The sequence below is a fragment of the Periplaneta americana genome, unplaced genomic scaffold, assembly GCF_040183065.1.
Source record: "Periplaneta americana isolate PAMFEO1 unplaced genomic scaffold, P.americana_PAMFEO1_priV1 scaffold_39, whole genome shotgun sequence".
NCBI classification, from domain to species: domain Eukaryota; kingdom Metazoa; phylum Arthropoda; class Insecta; order Blattodea; family Blattidae; genus Periplaneta; species Periplaneta americana.
This window is the reverse complement of record NW_027185520.1, coordinates 198,703-219,405: the sequence shown is the minus strand read 5'-3', so window position 1 is coordinate 219,405 and position 20,703 is coordinate 198,703. Positions and strand designations below refer to the sequence as shown.

The following is a 20,703-nucleotide window of genomic DNA, read 5'->3' as shown; positions in this document are numbered from 1 at the left end:
TAGCACTATGAAATTAATAATAGTGGTAGTTAGGCATATGCTAGAAATGACAATACATTTTTTTAAAAATTGGTGTAGGAATATAAAAGAAATGAAGATGTTAAACATTGGGTAATTACATTTTGAAGCAGAGTACATCTGCTACTACCGATGCAGTTTCCTTATCTTGTTATAGTAGGCTATAGCTTGCGGAAAATGTAAGTTAGGCTAAAAGGAAAGTGATTGTTATCTATCTTGTTTCAGAGCATTTTTGGACAATTATGGAGTAGGTGTTAACTTCCGTGGAGCAAACGGAGGCAGAAGATGGTGCTGGTGGCAGAATATGCGAGGGAACTGTAGAGGAAATCCATTGTCAGGAAACTGGTAAGCATGAATTAACAGAATACAGTTCAAAATTTAAAGTTTGTGTATTTAGCTTTACATGCACTAGTACTAATGCAGGTCATGTATCTTGTTATACTATAGCTTTCCGAAAATGTAAACCACTTGTAAGGAAACTGATTGTGTCTCTTGTGTCAGGCATTGTGGGACTTACGTAGTGGGTGTTAAATTTTCTGGAGAAACTGAAGCAGAAGATAAGATGGTGCTGGTGGAGTGGTGCTGTGGCAGAATATGTGAAGGAACTGTGGAGGAAATCCATTGCCAGGAAACAGGTAAGCATGGATTAACAGAATACAATTGAAAGTTACAATATGAATATTGGAAACATTTAGGCCTAATTGTATAAAGCTCTCTGACTAAAGATCAACTTTGATCGAAGATCGGAAAGTGAACCGAGTTCAGACACTTCTTCTATTGTATAAAACTTTTCCGAGATCAAATTACCTTGGATCAAATGCAATCTAAGTTGACGTGAAAAGTATTTGGCAACATCGCATAAACAGGTGAAGTATGAGATGCGCGGGCCATGTTGTACAGGTTTGTTCAGTGTTGCCAATTTAGCGACTTTAACTCTCTTTTTCAACGACAATTTCTTTTAACTTTTATATTGCTTAAATAGGGATTTAGCGACCTTTTTTACACCCCATAGTGACAAAATTTAATCTTTCTTTGTTGATAATGAGAAATCTAGCGACTTTCCAACTACTTTTTGGCGACTTTCCGTACACTCTGTTGGAGACACTGGTTTGTTTTGTGCATTGTAAATAATGGCGGACAATAAGAAGATTGGCCGTTTTCCAAATTGCTATCATGTTATAGTGCTTGATACTGCTAAACATAATAAAGCTTTATAAGACGACAATTTTCGTTTAGTAATACAGTTAATTGAACATTTATGAATGTACCTATCATATCAATTAATAATTAATGATTGTTATAAACATAATATAATTATAGGTTATGTTATTTGATACTGCTGAACACGATAAAGCCTTATAAAATATAAGAATGTTTGTGTATTAAGGCAAGAAATTGAAAACATATGTATATATATATATATATATATATATATATATAAGCTAAGTTCATTAGACATTCAAATAAAAATTTTTCAGATTTATTTTCAATTAAGAATACCAGACATTCGGAAAGTTATTTGCTTCCATAACTATGAAAGATACTCTCTCTCGAGCCAATACTGAAGAGAACCACGCATATAAATATATACTCCACACCGCCATTAAATATATGAAAAAGACCCAACCCCACTTGATTAATAATTATAAAAATATTTGATTTTTAATAATATTATTATCTTACGTAAGTTTTATAACTTTCAGTAACATATACTATATATACTATATAGCCGCCACTCAGTAAAATATAGAAATCAAAATCTAATTTCAGTTCCCTACATCTACTTATATAACCCAAAAACGTTTCACTTTCATATCATTAATATGTATGATTAATGAAAAATAATCACATCATGGCATTAACTACAATAATATTTCATTTCTAATGGTAATAATGTCATCAAACCACCTCAAGTTTTGTAATTTTTAATATCCAATACACAGCTATACCCAGAAAATTACACACCACAGAATCGAACCTGTGAATTATTTTTAGTAAGTTACGTTTTTAATAACCAATTTAATTTGAGCTCTAAATATGTCAGCATTCTTGCAGATCATGGCCTTCGTGTAATATTGTTTACTGTAGTATGTGTTTTGTTTTATTCTGAAATGCAACACGGCCGACTTGATGCTCGCTTCACTTCTCCTTTACAAAAAAGCGAAGGGTATATCAAGCCGGCCGTGAATGCTATTAGCTAGTTCTCAAAACTGACGACAGATGGATTTTGGAAAATAGGAAAATTATGTTTAAAAATTGACATTTCACTGAAAACTGCTACTTTTCCGAAAAACTTTAAATTCCAAGCTTCAAAATGAGGGGTCATTTATTAAAATCCGTCCAGCCGTTTTCCCGTAATTTCTATTACCAGTTCAAATTATATATATATATATATATATATATATATATATATATATATGTTATATGTATTAATATTAGTACTAATAATGGTTATTCTTTTTGCACAATCTGCCACTCGTATATTTCAAACAGAAAAGAAATAACTGAACTTGGATCACCTAACTTAATCGGAGAAATTTCTTCAGTCAAAGTTGACTTTAATTTAAGACAAAATTAATCTCAGATTAGACTTTATACAACACAAAATTCCAAGTTCAGCTAGAACAAGTATCAATTTAACTTCTGATCTAAGATTAATTGGTTTATACAATCGGCCCTTAAAGTTTGTGAATTTAGCATTGTGAAGATGTTCGTGAACCAGTATTAATGCAGCTTACGTATCTTGTTATAGCATAGGTTACCGAAAATGTAAAGTACTTGTAAGGAAACTTGATTGTTGTCTCTCTTGTTTCAGACATTTTGGGACAGTTACGGAGTTGGTGTTGAATTCTGTGGACAACTGAGGCAGGCGATAAGATGGTGCTGTGGCAATATATGCGAGAGAACTGGAAGAAATCCCTTGTCAGGAAACTGGTAAGCATTGATTAACAGAATACAGTTGAAAGTTACAATAAGAATATTGAAAACCTTAGAAGTTTGTGAATTTAACATTGTGAAGATGTAGGCATACTCAAAGTTTTTTTTTATTGTAAAGACCGCCAAACTTATGAATTCACAAAATGTGATAAACACAAAGATGCTGTTATTTACATAAAGATAAACGTTTTCGGTTCTAATGAAGCATCATGAGATCAATAAATAGGCCTACAGATGAAAGCAGAGATACGTAGAAATCACAAGTAAAAAGGGAGGTTAAAATGGGTTAAAACATTAACAATAAAAGCTACAGTAGAACTTGGTTATAGCGACCTCGTTTTGTGCGACACCTCGCCTATAACGTAAAATATTCTGTGGTCCCAACTAATTCCCCATAAGACATATGCTTTTCTACCTTGCTTAATATGACAAACGTATATGCGTCTATCATTTTCAACCTCAGTTTGGAATACAATTTTCTAAGAACCAAAGTATTTTAAGAAATATTTTGCTGAAATCTGGCAAATCCTTTACTGTTCCCTTCTATCACAGACCTCTGGAATGCAGGCAGATTCCCATCCCATTGTCACCTGCCCGAATTCATGCGGTATTAATGGTACCTGCATGCGGTCAGTTTCGACAGGAAGTTTTCACTAAGTACACGCATTTTAACGCAGTATCACCACTAAGAGAAATGAGTGACACTTTAGAAGCGATTAGAATTGTGAAACATTTCTATGAAGCTAAAGGAGGGAGTATCAAGCTAGGAGAGGAAGCAGTGAAATTGCAACTGAAATAATGAACATAGAATTTAATTTAGAAAGTGTATATTGGGCAAGTAGGAAACAACAGAGTAAAATGACTGATTACTTCACTCCTCAGTAAATAAGTTTGTGAGTAATGAACAAACTGTTTTAATACAGAGTACTGTATTTATAATTGTAACCTACATGTATTTTATTGTGTTCATGGTATGCTTAAAAGTGAATACGTAAATCTAAAATAAGCCTAATTATGTTTATTATTTTTCATTTTCCACCTCACTAGACTGATAATATGAATCTCAGTTACTCCGACGTTTATAACAACATAATTTTCAAGGTCCCTTGGATGTCGTTATAATCAAGTTCTACTGTATATAGGCCTATAGGATATTAAAATGATTTATCAATGGAATCTTGTTTCTCATTTTGTTCTCTATTTTTTCTGTATTCTCTCCTCTATTTATTCTCTGTTTTCTCTCTATATTCTCGTCTATATTCTCCATAGCTCTGCTCTATTTTCTGTGTGTTGTGCTCTAATTTCTCTGCATTTTCTGCTCTTTTTCCTCTGTTTTCTCCTCTACTTTCTCCTCTATTTTCTATATTTCATGTTGTATTTTCTCCTCTATTTTCTATTCTAGTTTGTCGCTTTCTTCTCATTTTATTTCTTTACATTCTCCCTATTTTCTGTATATTTTCTGCTGTCTTTTTCTCCTCTACTTTGAACGCTATGTTCTATTTTGTCCTCTATTTTTTGCTATATATTCGCCCCTATTTTTTCTCTTTTATTTGCTCAAATTTCTCTTTATTGTCTCAGGTTTCTCCTCTATTTCTACTGTATTTTCTCCTGTATTTTATCTTATTTTTTCTTTTCCCCTCCATTTACTGTCTATTTTCTCCTCTAATTTGTACCCTATTTTCTTCTCTATTTCCTACCCTGTTTTGTCCTATATTTTCTACTATTTCCTCTCTATTCTCTGCTTTATTTTCAATGTAATTTGTTGTTAATTTTATTTTATTTTCTTTGTTCTGCTCTATATTTCCTCTTTTCTGCTCTATATTCTCTCTATTTTCTGCTCCAGTATATACTATATTATCTCTCTACGTTCCACTCTATTTTCTCTGTATTTTCTGTTGTAAGTGTCTATATTTTCTCGTTTATTTTCTCTCTTTTTTCCTTCTATTTTCTCCTCTATTCTCTTTTCTATTTTCTATATATTTTCTGTTATTTGCTTTCATTTTCCCCTCTATTATTCTATTTTCTCTATTTTGTGTGTATCTTGTGCTCAATTTTTTACTGTGATATTTTTGTATTTTTCCTCTATTTTCTACTCTTATTTTCTGCTGTATATTGTATCTGTTTTCTCTCTATTTTCTACTCTATTACCGCCAGCCTTATTTTATCTATACTTTAGCTCTAAATTCTCTCTTTATACTTCTCTTTTTTTTTCCTCTACCCTCTCCTCTTTTGCCTATTCAATTTTCTCTCTATTTTGTCGTTTAGTGTCCTATTTTGTACTATAATTTCTCTGTTTTATGCTTCATTTTCTCCTCTTCTCTATTTTGTCCAGTATTTTGAACTGTGTGAGTGCTCTGTATTTTCTGTATGTTATTCTCTATTTGCCCACTTCATTTTCTCTCCATTTTCTCCTTTTCCTCTAATTTCTGCTGTATTTTCTCCTCTAATTTGTGCTCTATTTTCTCTACATTCTCCTCAGTTTTGTACTTCATTTTGTACTCTATTTTTCGCCTATTTCTCTCCTCTATTTAGCACTGTCACCTCGTTATTTTCTTCTCTATTTTCTCCATTTTGTGCTCTATATTGTGAACTTTATTAGTAACAACAATGTAATTTATTCGTCACAACAATAATTCCTTTCTACAATTCACCTTAAACGCTCTCGTCAACAATTGGATCTTCACTCAACACAGTATTCGTTATAGCACTCCACCGACGACAATGACAATTTACTTGGACTATTACGCACAACAATGAACTGTTAATCTTAACTAATATTTACAAAGCACTATTTACAAATCAGAACTATCAGTTCTCAGTTCACAGTTCTTCTATCTCAGTCACTCGAGTTCACAGTATCTCGAACCACAGACCTTCAGAGACAGTTCACTGTACTCGAACTCGGGTCCCTCCAACTGCGGTCCACTGCACTCGAACTCAGGTCACTCCAACTGCGGTCCACTGCACTCGAACTCAGGCCTTCGGATGCTGATGCAGATGCGGACGCACACTCGAGTCGAACTCCGGTACACAAGACTGGCTGACTAATCAACTGAAACTCGAAACTGCTGTCGTTCCTTCGCGTCCGTAATTTATAACCACAGCGACGTAGCCTCGAAAGTTCGACGCGTCTCTAGAGATGGCACTCCAGAAAAATCCCGAGCCCTCTCCTCTCTACCAGCACCAGATGCGCGCGCACTCTCTCTCCACTCTCTCGCCGCGTTGGCCCTTTCCCCTCTCCGCCGCGCGCCATCCCAAAGTGCTCCGCGCGATCTTCTCTCTTGCGGGACGCTGGTCGTGAGTTCGAATCTCACGTCGCTGTCACAATATTCTATTTTCCCCCTTTATTTTCTACTTTGTTTTCACTTTATTTTCTCCTCTATTTTGTAGCATATTTTCCTGTGTTCTATATTTCTCTGTTTTCTTTTCTATTTGGTTCTCTATTTTCTATTCTATTTTCTTTCTGTTTTATCGTCTTTTTTCTCTTTTCGTCTATTTCCTTTCTATTTCTAGTCTTTCTCCTGTATTTTTACTCTCTATTTTCTTCTGTCTGTCCTCTCTAATTTCTCCTCTATTTCCCTCTCTATTTCTCTCCATTTTCTGCTCTTTATTCTCTCTATTTTTTAGTCTATTTTGTCTCGATTTTCTGCTTTATTTTTTCCTCTATTTTCTCTACTCATTTTCATATAGGTGTTCCTCAAATTTGTCATCTTTTTTTCCCTCCATTTTCTCATGTAGTTTCTGTATTTTGTACTCTGTTTTCTCTTTGTTTTCTGTCTTTTTTCCTCTATTTTCCCTGTATATTCTTCCCTGTTTTCTGCTTTATTTTCTGTCTTTTCCTGTATATATGTTTTATTTTTTGCTCTATGTTCTTCTCTATTTTTTCTATTTCTCCTGGATTTTCTACTTCCCCCTCCACTTTCTTCTTTATTTCGGCCTTATTTTGTCCTCCATTTTCCCTCTATTTTCTCGTCTACTTTCTCCTCTGATTTTTCCCCTTAATTTTTTCCTCTACTCTATTACTCTCTTTATTTTATGCTCTATTAATTATCCCTCATATTTTGTGCTGTATTTTGTCCTCTAAATTCTTCTCTATATTCTCTTGTATTTTTCTGCTATTTCTCTATTTCCTCTCTATTATCCGTCTATTTTTCCCCTTTATTTCCTTCTCTATTTCTCTGTTTCTATATTTGCTTCCATGGCTGCAAAAGGGTATCTATCGGATACAGGGGGGAGAGCCATTAATCCTTCCCATTGAAGGCTTTAAGGAACCAACCTGGACAAATACCCAATGTCCCATCCCTACCTTCCCGTGGTGCAGCTGTTAGTAAGCGTAATTTTACAAGCTGAACTAAAGGGAGGGGCTACTCATCAATTAGCACTGGTCAGCTTGATGAGTTAATGACCGAATTTGGTATAATTTTCCTCTATTCAATAACCTAATTCCCTCTTTATCCTTTCCTACCCAGTCCTCTGTCTGAACTCTTACTTTCTTCGACCCCAACGGCATTAGAGCATTCGAGGCCTAGGGGTTCATTTCCCTTTCCTTCCTCCTCTTTCTACTTTTCTGTTCCTAGTGCTGACCTGCTATGGCACTAAAATCGTCCTCCAGTGGCTTAAGGAGGGAAAGCTGGTGATCAACAAGATCTCCCAGCTAGGTCCAATGGACCCGTCGACCAACAGCAGGTGTGGTCCTCCAGACATTCTGGGGGTTGTGTGTGAATGAAGTAGCCACCAAAACGTTAAAATATGGTGTTCACTTAAATCGGCTACAACTTGCCATTTTCATACCTCAAAATCTGTGCTTCAGTGGCTGACCATGATAATATCTTTGAAAAATATTGGAGTGAAAGAGATCAAATGACTTTATTGTCAAACGCCTGGCATTAGAAAACAACAATAACATATTTGCTTCCATGTTGTCTATAAATTCTCTCTATTTTGCTTGTATTTTATCGTGTATATTCTGCTGTATTTTTCTCTTTTTTTCTCTATTTTGTCTCAGTGTTTTGCAATATTGTATGCTCTATTTTCTGTGTACTTTCTTCTCTAATACCCCGTCTATTTTAATCCACTTATTATTCCCTCTATTTTCCCTCCAGTTTGTACTTTATTTCTCCTCTACGTTCTCGTATATTTTCTGGTGTAATTTCCCCTGTATTTTGTCCTCTTAATTTTGTCCATTTTGTGTTCTATTTCCCCCCCTCTCTATTTTCCCGTGTAATGTTTCGTCAATTTTGTCTTTATTTTATGTTTGCTCCTTAATTTTCTGCTCTATTTTCTAGCTGTTATCTTTTGTATTTTCATCTATTATCCTCTCCATTTTTGTCCTGTATTATATGATCTATTTTGTCATAGATTTTTTTTCTCTTCTTTGTTGTCCTATATTTTGCCTACTATTTTCCCCTCTATTTCCTCCTCTAGTTTCCCGTGTATTTTTCCTTTTATTTTCTGGTCTATTTTCTCATCCATTTTATGTCTATATTGAACTGTATTTTCGTTCTGTTATCACCTCTGCTTTCCCTCTATTTCTCCTGTAATACCTCCTTTATTATACCCTCTATTTTCCCTTTAATTCCTCCTCTATTTTGTCCTCCATTTTATCTCAAGTATTCCTGTTTTGTCTCCTGTATTTTCTCTATATGCACCCTTCTATTTTCCATATATCTTCTCTGTCATTATCCCCTCCATTTTCAGATGGGGGGGACAAGAAATTAAGTTTCCTGGTATTCGGGAAATTGTTTGCACCTGAGTGCAGTCCTGTTGGCTGAAATATGAATAAGGAATGCTGTGGTCGCACAGGTAGAAAATTGATTTTCACCTCGTTGCACTGCAGTTTAATGAAATATTCTTTTGATGTAGAGATGGGAACGATATATCGGTTTTTACAAAATACCGATATTTTCGTTTCGATATAGCGATATATCGATATCGAAATTTTGATTCAATATATCGTATAATATATCGGTTTTCTCATAAATTTATCGATTTTTTTGTAGAATTATTATCATTATCAACAACAACAAAATTCACACTAGACAACTCCGATAGTTCCCAAGAGATGGCGCTACTGAAGGTGGACGGTTACATAATTATGCAACCTCACTCAATACCTTGTTCTAATTGTCTGGACTGGAATTCGAATTCAAACTGTTTAATATGCAGCACCAAATTCAAAATGCAGCATGTGCGAACGTGAGACAGATGGGAGATTTATCTACTATTGTTTTAATATTGTTATTAATGTTCTCCAAGGCAGGAGAGCAACTCCCACCCTGAAAGGGAACCGTCTGACCTCCAAACGGGTATCAAAACTTTTATTTCTATATTCTGAAATGGAAAGAGAAACAGGGATTTAATACCGATGTGACATTTGTTTACGTCTATGATTTCTATCCACAACCTAGTGCTGACATAGTTTTCTTATTATATCTTTTAGTGCATAAAAATTCTATCCCTATAATAATCACCATTGTTGTTTGGAATGTTGGAATGTAACAATAACTTGCAATGGGAACTTACTATAGAAGGATTGTATCAAATCAACTGTGAAGTTTGTTAAAACTTGTAATATTCTAAATAAATTTACTTACATTGAAAAATAATTACAAGTTCTGTTTACTTACATTTAAAAATTATTACGTTGTTAGGTAGAAAAGAGCATTATATCTGTCCTGGATTGAATCTTATATAACATTAGCGTGTTCCAATATATTCAACCATGTAAAGTTCACTTAACTCTTTCCCACTATATCATTTAAGCTCCCTTGCCTCCACCATAATTTTGATTTAGGTTAGGACCTACATCGGCGGCTGGGTAGCTCAGTTGGTAGAGCAGCTGGCTGCGGACTGGAAGGTCCGGGGTTCTATCCCAGGTGGTAACAGGATTTTTTCTCGTTGCCAAACTTTCAGAACGGCCCCGAGGTTCACTCAGCCTCCTATAAAATTGAGTACCGGGTCTTTCCCGGAGGTAAAAGGCGGTCAGAGTGTGGTGCCGACCACACCACCTCATTCTAGTGCCGAGGTCATGGAAAGAATGGGGCTCTACTTCCATGCCCCCCAAGTGCCTTCATGGCATGTTACAGGGATACCTTTACCTTTACCTTTTTGGGACCTACATCATATGGTATTGAAAATTTATTGTTACAATTTTACATTTATGCTTTTGACTGTTATGATGTTAATTTCAATGGTAAAAAGGAATATTAAAATTCAAGTAATTTTATTGTAATACAGTAAATGTACGCATTAAAATGCAATTTGCTTATGGAATAGCAATATATCGATAATCGTTCGATATATCAATATATTTTCTGCGATATATATCATTTATCGAAATTAGGTTTGCAATATATTGCAATATCAATATGTCGGTATTTAATTTATTTCCTCCATCACTATTTTGATGCCTTAGATATATGTGGAAATAGATATTTGTGTAATGGTCTTGAATTCTTGTGCTGCTGGTAATGATAAAATGAAATAATTGAGGAAGTATTGTATTTTGCGTCTTTAGTAAAATTCGGGAAGTGCAAGTGTGCTGAAGTTTTTGTTGGGACAGTTGTGTGAAAACTGGGATGTCTGTTTAGCCGAACCTGAATAGTACAAGTAATGAGGATTTGTAAAGTAAGATATGACATTTTGGATAACACTGAGCTGACTTTATTGTGAATTTCTCCAGATGTTTTGTCTGCCGGCCAGAGGGAGATGACAACTTTTCCTGAGATGAATGAGCAAGAAGAAGTGGATGATTTCAAGAGGACATCAGAAGGAGTGAAGGATTTCAAGAGGACATCAGGAGTGGAGGATTTCAAGAGGACATCAGAAGGAGTGAAGGATTTCAAGAGGACTTGAGAAGGAAGTGAAGGATTTGAAGAGGAATGTCCCCAGCTTAAGGTTGGAAATAATTATAATTCACAGTACATTAGAACAGATTATGTACAAGGTGAACCGTAAGTCAGTCAATAATTGTGGTGGATGATTCCTTGAGGAAAGAGCAAAAAAAGTCAAATAGCATTGTGCTATATTTTGAATAGTTTTCCAGAGAAATCATCAATCTTCTTAATGTATCCAGCTGTTTGCTGACAACATAAAGTCCACTATAGTCCACTGTAGTCTATTTTGTTGTTGTTTTTCACGAGAAATGAGGGGTATTTTGATCGGTGTTCATTATAGATGCCTGTTGCTAGTAGCCAGAGTTGGGGTGTAGTCAATATATACTGCAGGGCTGTGTCTTCTGCAACTGGTACTGATGATTTTAATTTACTTCTTTATTTTTCCAGAGAAATGTGTATTTTAAAATATATTAATTATGAGAAGTTGCAATGCTGTGGCCTAAAACCAGCTTGGACTTGTGTTGCTCTGAACAAACCCCTTCATCTGTTTGATGAATGTCATTGCCATCATTCCAGATGCATTGCATTTAAACTCTTAAGAAAAAATACAGATGATATACCGTTAAATTTTTGTTTAAACTGTGTTAGATAATAGAGAATAAACACAGCTTTTTTTTTTCAACACTAATCTCACTGGAGGTTTTGATTTATCTAGAGAAAATCAAAACTCGAGTGGGATTTAATTGACTATTACACGATTAGAAGAAAGTATATAAAGATTATAAGTAACGAAGTACTCCAATACAATAAAATATTAATTGGCTTAAGAAAATACAACTGTCTTCAAATGTATTATTGTACCATCGCAACATTACGCTAGATGGCATAGTGTTTTATGATTATGTTTTCTTGTTATCAGTTGTGCCAACTATGGAATCTTATTGAACTCTGTGAACGGTTACTAGTCAAGAAGGCTTTGTTGATTCAGTTTCATTTTTATTAAAACAGTTGCATTCCACTTCAATCATCCTGATCCCAGTAATCAATGTCACTTGACAGATGATTTTGAATAAATCTTAGTATTAAAACACTCTCTGATACGTGACTATCCATAATATCATATAGCAGAAGCTATAACAAACATAACCTAAATAACATAAACAAGTGTTAGAAAAGCTTTAATTAGGGATGATGAAATAAACAAGAAACATTTTAATTAACGATGGTGAAATAAAAAATAAACATGAATAATTTTAAAAGAAACGATTATTGAAAGTACAATTTTCAAATTTGAATGTTTTAGTGGTTGGTGGTTCAGGTGATGTTATATAAGACGTGTGCGCAAAAGAAAGGAACTCGTTGATGTACATGGTGTATCCCTCAACTTATTCAGGATTTCCGAATGGTGCTCTTCATATATTACTAGTGATCTTTATTAATTCTTGTTCTTGAATGCCAATGCGAGTCATATTTGAAAGTGCTGTGCATCGACTGGAGTGGTTTGTAATTTTCTGTTTTTTGGCGTCCAGACCAGCGCAGTTTGAAATGTTAGCAAACAAAGAAACAAATGCTAGGGTACCGGTAGTGATAAAAATAAACAAATGCTAGGGACGCGATAAAATTGTGCGATAAGCAGCCATGATTGGTTGAAAGACGTCCTTTCGTACCATTTTATTGGTCAAAAGTAGTGTGACGTAGTAAAAGTGTAATAGTCAAGTTAAAATCTTGAACAATTTAGAATAAATTCTACAACCTTATTTTAAGAGAACATAGGCAATAGGGTCTGCTTCTTTGAAACTGAACAAATGAGATTAAGAACTGTGTCTGCACTGCCATTTGAGTTGAATATTCTATAGATCGTGAAGAATAATGATGCATATTTCATGTTATGAAAATGAAATTTTAAACCGTGTAGGAAAAAATAAAAATACGATATGCTTATTTCACATTGAAGTAAGAAATAAAATTGAAATAGTAATACAATGGAACCTCAATGCATTGTTCCCGTTATCGTCATTTTCCCGCCTTTTTCGTCCGCTTTTTTTAGTCCCAGAAATAGTCCCATACAAGTAACATTATTTTTTCCCCGGTTTCATCGTTCCTTGAACTATCGTTTTATCGCATCGGTCATTGAGAAATCACGGTCCAGCATGGATAGTTTCCTTTTACTTTGAAAGGGCGAGCTTTTTGCTCTCATTAACTTTGAAGCAATAGAATGCAGAAGATTGTAATCCGGAAACTGTGTCAAACTTCGCAGAGAAACGTAAATGTATTATGCCGCCATGATACATGACTGATTCGTCATCTTAGTGCAGTGCGCGAATAGGGATATCCTGAACTAGCACCAACAGATAGCACATATGTACTTTGAGGGATGCGCTTTGCATGTGCATTTGTTTTCCGGTATATAAACATTGAGGATTTACGTAGCGTATTAGTACATTAAATATTCTTAAAAACAACTCAAAATGCCAAATATTTGTTATGTTCCTATATGTAAAAACGTCTTCATTCAAGTCCTGAAATATTCTGAATATATAGTTTAAACATTAAAAAATTTAACTAATGAAATTGCGCCTCGAAAGTGCTAGCTATTAAACAAAAATAACTACTTTAAGTAGGAATTGCTGGCTACAGTTTCATTTTGGAAGAGGGAAAAGAAAAATTAATAAAAACATATGCAACCTCGACAGCAAGCTATGTTAGCTTAGATTATATTCAGTATTCAATTCAGTTTATTAAGCCCTTAAACATACAGTGATAGGCTTCGTCACAATACAGAAGGGAGGAAAAAAGAAAACATACATTTGAAAATACACATATAATTGAAAACAGTAAAGTTTAATTAAAATGAAAACACAAAACATTTTGAAACTCTAAAATTAATGAAAACACTTCACTCTTATGTAATTATTGCAACTAATGTAAATAACTTTATTTATTAAAAAACAATTTCCTATGAATTTGTGTTAAGAAACTCATCTACAGAGTAGAAAGGATTAATTAAAAGCCAATTATAAAATCTAGCTTTGAAACTATTGGTTGGTAACTTATAATATTGACTGGGAAGGTTATTATATAATTTCATCCCCATGATAGAAAAATTTGTACTAGTTTTATGTAATCTACAGTATGGAATATTAATTTGTTGATTATTTCTAATTTCATAATTATGTAGGGGCTTATATTGGTTATTAATGAGTAATTGTCTATATTTTGTCGAGTGTAAAGGACTAGGTCGTTTAGATATAAATTTATGACTGTTAATATCTGTGATTGTTTGAAAAGAGGTCGACAGTGTTCCAGATAGTTTGATTGACATAGAATTCTAATGGCTTTCTTTTGCAAAATCAAGACACTCCCAATTTTGCTACCATTTCCCCAGAAAATTAAGGCATACCTAATTATCGACTGAAAGAACGAAAAGTAGGCACATCTTAAATAATTTTGAGAAACACAAGTCACTAATTTCTTTAATAAATATGTAATTCTTGATAATTTTGTGCATATATATTCTATATGTTTTTTCCCATGTTAAACTGGAGTCTTTAAAAAGTCCTAGAAATTTGGTATAGTTTTGTATGTTGTCCTTTTTATTACATGATTTAGGGTAAAAGTTATGTTGATAGCCTTTTCTTGATTAAGCAAAAAACCATTAGATTCAAACCATAAAGCCATCTGTGATAGAATATCTTTGGTTAGAGCATGTAGTTCATTCAGAGTAGAGCCGTCCTATACACTGGCCGAAATTTCATGAGAAAATTTCTTCCCCCATGAGGATTCGAACCAGCACGCATTCTGTAATGCGAGTCCTAGGTAGGATGCCTTAGACCACGATGTCATGGCGCAGGACTTAATTTTATTTATAGCATTTTAATTTCAAATGCTATTAAACATCCAAATTAATCTATAATAGTCATTTTCTAACATTATCTCACTTATATTTCAAACACTGAAAATAAATCAGAAGAAGAACAATGCGAAAGAGTTGAAAATCTTCAATCGCTTTATATGATACATTTCAAAACGGCAACATTCAGTGACTTCCAAATAAAGAAGCAGTTCTGCAGACACGCAGTACAAGACCATTGAAAGGAAAACGAGAATTATATTTTGAAATTATACATAAAACAGACAGATCGTTCTTACTTTGGAAGTTTACACATTGTTTGTTTATATTGCATTTTCCATTGTTGCCATTCAAACTTAAAACAAATTGTCACGGTATAATTAATAAGAAATCATCGTTCTTTACATTCCACTACGTCAATTTCTATTAAATACACACATAACAAAGTATTAAGTGCTTAAACTTCAAAATTAATATGCGTTACAAGAGCGGTATGTTGATTCATGAGGAAGTACATTGTGTATCATCAGATGGTTCTTTTAGACGGGCAGACATTATTGCTATCAACGGACGCTTAAAACAGGCTCTTGTTCTTGACCCTACTATCCGTTTCGAAAGAAACCTAAATCAGGCCACCAAAGTTGATATTGAGAAGAAAACCATATATGAACCTTGTCTGCCGTATCTTTCTCAAAAGTACAACGTCCCTCTTAAACAATGGTCCGTCATTGGTTTGCTGTTTGGCAGTAGAGGTTCAATCACAAAATTCACGTGGAATTATCTTAAGGTACTTCACATTCCTTTTGATTATGTAATGTCTATTCTTATAAATATTATCAAGGATTCTCTTCAAATATTACATCATCATCTCTATTTCAATTAATCAACTTATATTTGCCTTCAACAATTAACTTTCTTTTTTCTTTAATGTATCACATCACATTATTGTACATGTTTATTGTATTCAGGACCCTTGTGGTCACTCAAAATTCTTTGAACTGATGTCTATAATTTAGAATTATTATTTGTTCAAGGAAAAGTTTGAAAAAGCGAAACGTAGTTGAGCTTTTTTTAATTTCCGAGAATTGAAAGAAAACATACCGCTCGTGTATCGTACATTATTTTGTGCGAAAATCGTTTATTACATACCTGAAAGAGGAATTTCTAATTAGTTGCAATGAAATCTCCATCTTAGTTTCTGTTCAATGACGGCAAATTTGCAAAACAAAAATATCCATCTTCAACATTGTTGCTTTAAAATGTTTTCTGTGTTTACTATACTCCAGCAGGCCATGATATACGTCTGTCTTTTTTTCCCCCCAGTCTATAAATGCTAACTTAAAACAAACGGTAAGGTTATGTAATGATTTATTTTTCATTTTAATATTTTAACAATATTATTTATATAACATATTGCAGTAATAACATCAAGTTTAATTTTGCCGGTCTTGTTGATTTTTTCATGGCTTCCTTAATGTTACTTGCATCACGAGTTGTAGAGTTTACTTAATTTTTGCAAATATTTAAAAACAATAATTAACAGTGCAATTTAGGTGAAATTGCAGTGGTAAATTTCCAATTTATAATTATTACTATATTGAACGTCTCTAAAAATAATATGTTAAAATCCTAAAGCAGTAAAATCAGTTTGTCACTTAAGCGGTAAGAAGAGGGAAATTGTTATGTGCATTAGGTTGGGAATACTGAATGTGGAATTTTACACTTTCCGCGGATTGGTTTTATGCGGAAACCAAGCAAATACACACGATCTCGCACAAAATTAGTTTTTCTCCAAACTTTCTAAAATAGACTTTCATCGTTATTCCCGTGTACCGTTCAAATCAGGCCTATTTCATATGCATGAAAATAATGTCAGAACTTGCCTAGAGCTCTTTAGTAACCCTATAACGATAATTCTCCTGTAAGTTTCTAAGCATATAAACATGTACTGAACATAAACAATGTACAGAAACACTTGCCACGGTGGAGACTGGCACAGCTGACTCTAAACAAGTCCCAGCATTAAGACGACAAATCTCGTTAGGTAAGACGACTGCTTAATATATTCCATAATAATACTGTTTTTTTTTTTGTGGAAAAATGTGATTAATCAATAAGTTACTATAGAACTGCATTTCTTTTCAGAGTCTAATAATCTTAATAGCACAGAATTTCCGCATTAGCAGACTATACCAAATGCACGTGGAGAATAGGGATATCTTATGCGAAGTTTTACCATTAGATGGCAGAAGCGTTCCATGCAGCAGTACATCACAGTTTAGTATATACAGTTGCGAAGCTCAATACCTACTAAATATGCAAACATAGACAATTGAAATATGCATCCATAGATAGTTGCTAGCCACCAGGATCGCTACTATTGCCTCATCACAGACTCTTTCCCTAGCAGACGATAAAATGTATTGTACTTTCGATATGGTGTCCTTTTGAAAATTAACACCTTCCTTCCACTATTGAAATACGAAATACATAAGGTTTATATATTATTTTCATAAAGTATATATAATATTTTATAAACTCACCTTCCTGGATCTTTCAGAAGAAGGATAACTCTGACCTCTTTTTTTTAGAATTTATAGTGCTACAAAGTCTCCTTGGCCCATATTATTATTCAAATTATTGTATTTTAGCCATTTACAGTTATTACAACCGATAACGAACATTTCACAGTTTACACAAATTTTCACAACAATGCGAAATATGGCACAGTCAATGCCTTTTCGATCTAGATCAGGCCGTAATATATGTTCGGGTTTTCTATTTCAGTGTATGGAGCTCAGTGAATTATTATATTATAACTTTATTGTGTATCATAGCTAAGTTTTATTTAGTGTAATGTATCCATAAGTTCCCTTTACTTCTTGTTGCATAATATATTGCAGAAATAATTAAAAAAATGTGTTATTTTAAGTGAAGAGAATTTTACATGTTAACATAATCTTTTCGCATCAACATTTTAAGTTTAGAATGGAGAGAATTTTTCTCCGTTCCATTACTCTTTCATTATTAGAATGGAAGCTATTTTGAGGTTTAATAAAAAAAATGTATATTGTGATTTAATATAGCACATCTACCTTCCTTAATAAAGACAGAAAATTTATCATGCCACTCCTATGAAATTAATGTACGTACGATTGTTACTTCGTCTCTTAGATAGTAGATAAATACAATAATTCAATACTCAATTGTAGTATTAAAATACAGATATAGTAAACATAACCTATAATATTTCCATATGAATGGCAGGGCATTGGAGACCACTAAAATTAGACAGAAAGGGGCAACTGGGACAGTAAACATAACCTATAATTTCAACATATCTAAATATCCGTGCGGTGCAACTGAAAATTATTGAATCGTGCATAAATGAATGTACAAGAATTTCGCAATATTTAATCGAAATAAAGACGAGTATTACACATACGAACAACGTAATTTTCACACCAAAAATAATATTTCATCTTGACTTGCAAGTGATTTATGTCTGAAGTGTCTCATAATCATAGTTTTAAATTTTATTAATGCAATTACAGTAGAGAAATATATGTTACTCTTTATGCATTCCAACTAATTAATATGGTTGAAACGCCACCCTTCATGATCAGGTTAAGCGAGTTACATGGTCTGCCTTACGGCCTGTATTAGATCACGATGGCAGTGACACCAGCGAATAGGGATTATAAAGAATGGACACTGAGCGAATTTTCCTGTGTTTTGTTTCTTTGTGTGCCAGCGGCTAGTTCCACTTTCAAGCACTAGAGGTTAGTGTAATCGAGCATATGCTAAGATAATAATAGAGAATAATTTTAAGGCACAGGATCCAAACATCGCCTACCTTATTGCATAATCCAGTAACGCTTTGCTTCATATAAATTCAAGTTAACAGCTTTTCCTTATTTCTCAGTGACAAACTAGTTGTAATAATAATATTTTATATTTCAGATATAATACATTATATTATAAAATAATATACATTATAAAATTAAGTATCGAATTCGTTTAATATTTGTATAATAATATAATATAGGTATATGGTTTTACTTCTCGTAAGAGTTTTGTTTTTCCATTTTCAGCGCTATCAAATTATTACATATTTTAATTGTTGTTGGGGTCAACGTCTCACCTCTCATTATAAAGGAACTCTAGAGTCTAGACATTGCAGTTAATGAAGGATTTATTATTTTATGGATCCAATTTATTTTATTTGAGTACATAATGTACCTAGATGTATTAATTGTATGTGTTATATTTCCACTGTGTCGACTGCTAGCTGGTGTGATGTCAGCGCCAACTCTAGGGAGAAAGCAGAATCTGACGCTCTAGCTGGCTTGAAGGTCATTGAAATCAGTCCGGCTACATCAAAGGTACTGACGCGAAGTGTCCATTCTTTATAATCCCTATTCTCTGGTGACACAGTCTATTGTTCCTAGTACTCAGAGCTCTCCAAGCGGATAGCAACTATCGCGAGAAATGCAAAAAATCATCCCAAGCTTCGCAACTGTATATATTAAACGGTGATTACATGTTGCAGGGCTATATTATGTCATATGCTACAGTTGATTACGTTCTCCTGCTGTTGGTTTTCTGTGCATATCAAAATTATATTTCTAATTATTTTGTGTAACCTAGTACAATTTAATATAATTCAGTATTTTCTTACCTCAATTTAATTTAATTTACAATAAATAATAGCATAAATTTGTATAACATTGAGCTATTCCCCTTAAGAGATGGATGGGAAAATCTGCAGTATGCAGAGTATAGATACTAGTAAATTGAATATTCATAAACCTAAACGAGAACTTTGAGAACGAAGTGCATGAGTTAAAAAAAAATCTTTGTCCAAGGTGATTATTGTCTCTTTATTAGTATTGTTGGAAGTACCGTACGCGAAAAACAGGATATGCAGCCACCAATGTGTTTTTTTTTAATAGGGAAGGGACTATCGACATTGAATTACTCGTATTTCTTTCTCTAGTTGCGGAAAGTTCAAATGCAATGTTTCATAAGATGATATAATCAGTGGCGTAGCGTCAATGTAAGCTAAAAAGCTCAGCTTCCCCAGTTAATAGTAATTTCATAATAAACCTACAGTTTATGGACAAAATTATTTATTAACTTTAATAGAATTTATATTTACGCATTAAATATTGTGATGCGGCAGCTCAGGATGATTTGTGATGCAGCAGTAAACAAGAAGCCTGCACACACCAGCTTCCAGACAGACTGGTTTCTTCTGTGTAATCCATCCCGCAGATTTTCCATCCCTTTCTAACTAAACTACCCTAGTCGCAAGGCTCACAAGAAGCTAGCTTTAACATTTAAAATAAGTAATTTCCGAGTTATCCCTTTTCGTCAGTTGTGTTCAGTTGAAGTGTTAGTGTGCATTGTGGCTGATATAATAAATAATGAGCGAAATAACAGTTCCTGACACTAATTTACTTGAATTTTTTAGGGCAATTGTATTATCAAGACTGACTTACGAACAAAAGTGTGATTTAAAAAAGAAATGACCGACTCCCTTGCTGTCAATGAAGGACACAACCAAAAGACAGACACATACTTACGTAATGATACTAAAATTGTGATTTCTCTAAGTATGACAGGGAGTGAGCTAATGTTATACGTATACGTGCCCATTTGTTAAGAGATATGTGTAAACAGTGAAATCATATTTTACTACGTACCATTTGAGGTCATGCCTTATTGGTGTTACTTACGATGTTCCAACCAATCTTCGACTGCTGACTTGACATTGACTACTATTTATTTTAAGACTATCTTTGTAATACGTTTTCTCATATTGCATGAAAGACAACTTGAGTTAGCTTCCCCTGCTCAAAATTTCATGCTACGTCACTGGATATAATATGATCACAGTAGTATCACGATTATTCCTGTGTTTTGTAGCTTAAGACATGCAGTTTTGAATACTATTTAGGATGATTTTGAAAATTTGAATTAGAAACGTGGTTTTAATAATTAGTCTACAGCACATTAAAAACATTATTCACGAAATGGATTTCACTATGAATCGTCCTG

The 20,703-nt window shown here is 33.7% G+C and overlaps 1 long non-coding RNA gene across 1 annotated transcript; it reads left to right on the top strand.

The window, feature by feature from the left end:
• Positions 1 to 238: 238 nt before the first annotated feature.
• LOC138694110 (uncharacterized) lies at positions 239 to 11,808 on the top strand. The gene is made up of 4 exons (XR_011330788.1): positions 239 to 363; positions 520 to 653; positions 2,834 to 2,952; positions 10,637 to 11,808. It is a non-coding gene; the product is annotated as an uncharacterized lncRNA (long non-coding RNA).
• The last annotated feature ends 8,895 nt before the right edge of the window (positions 11,809 to 20,703 follow it).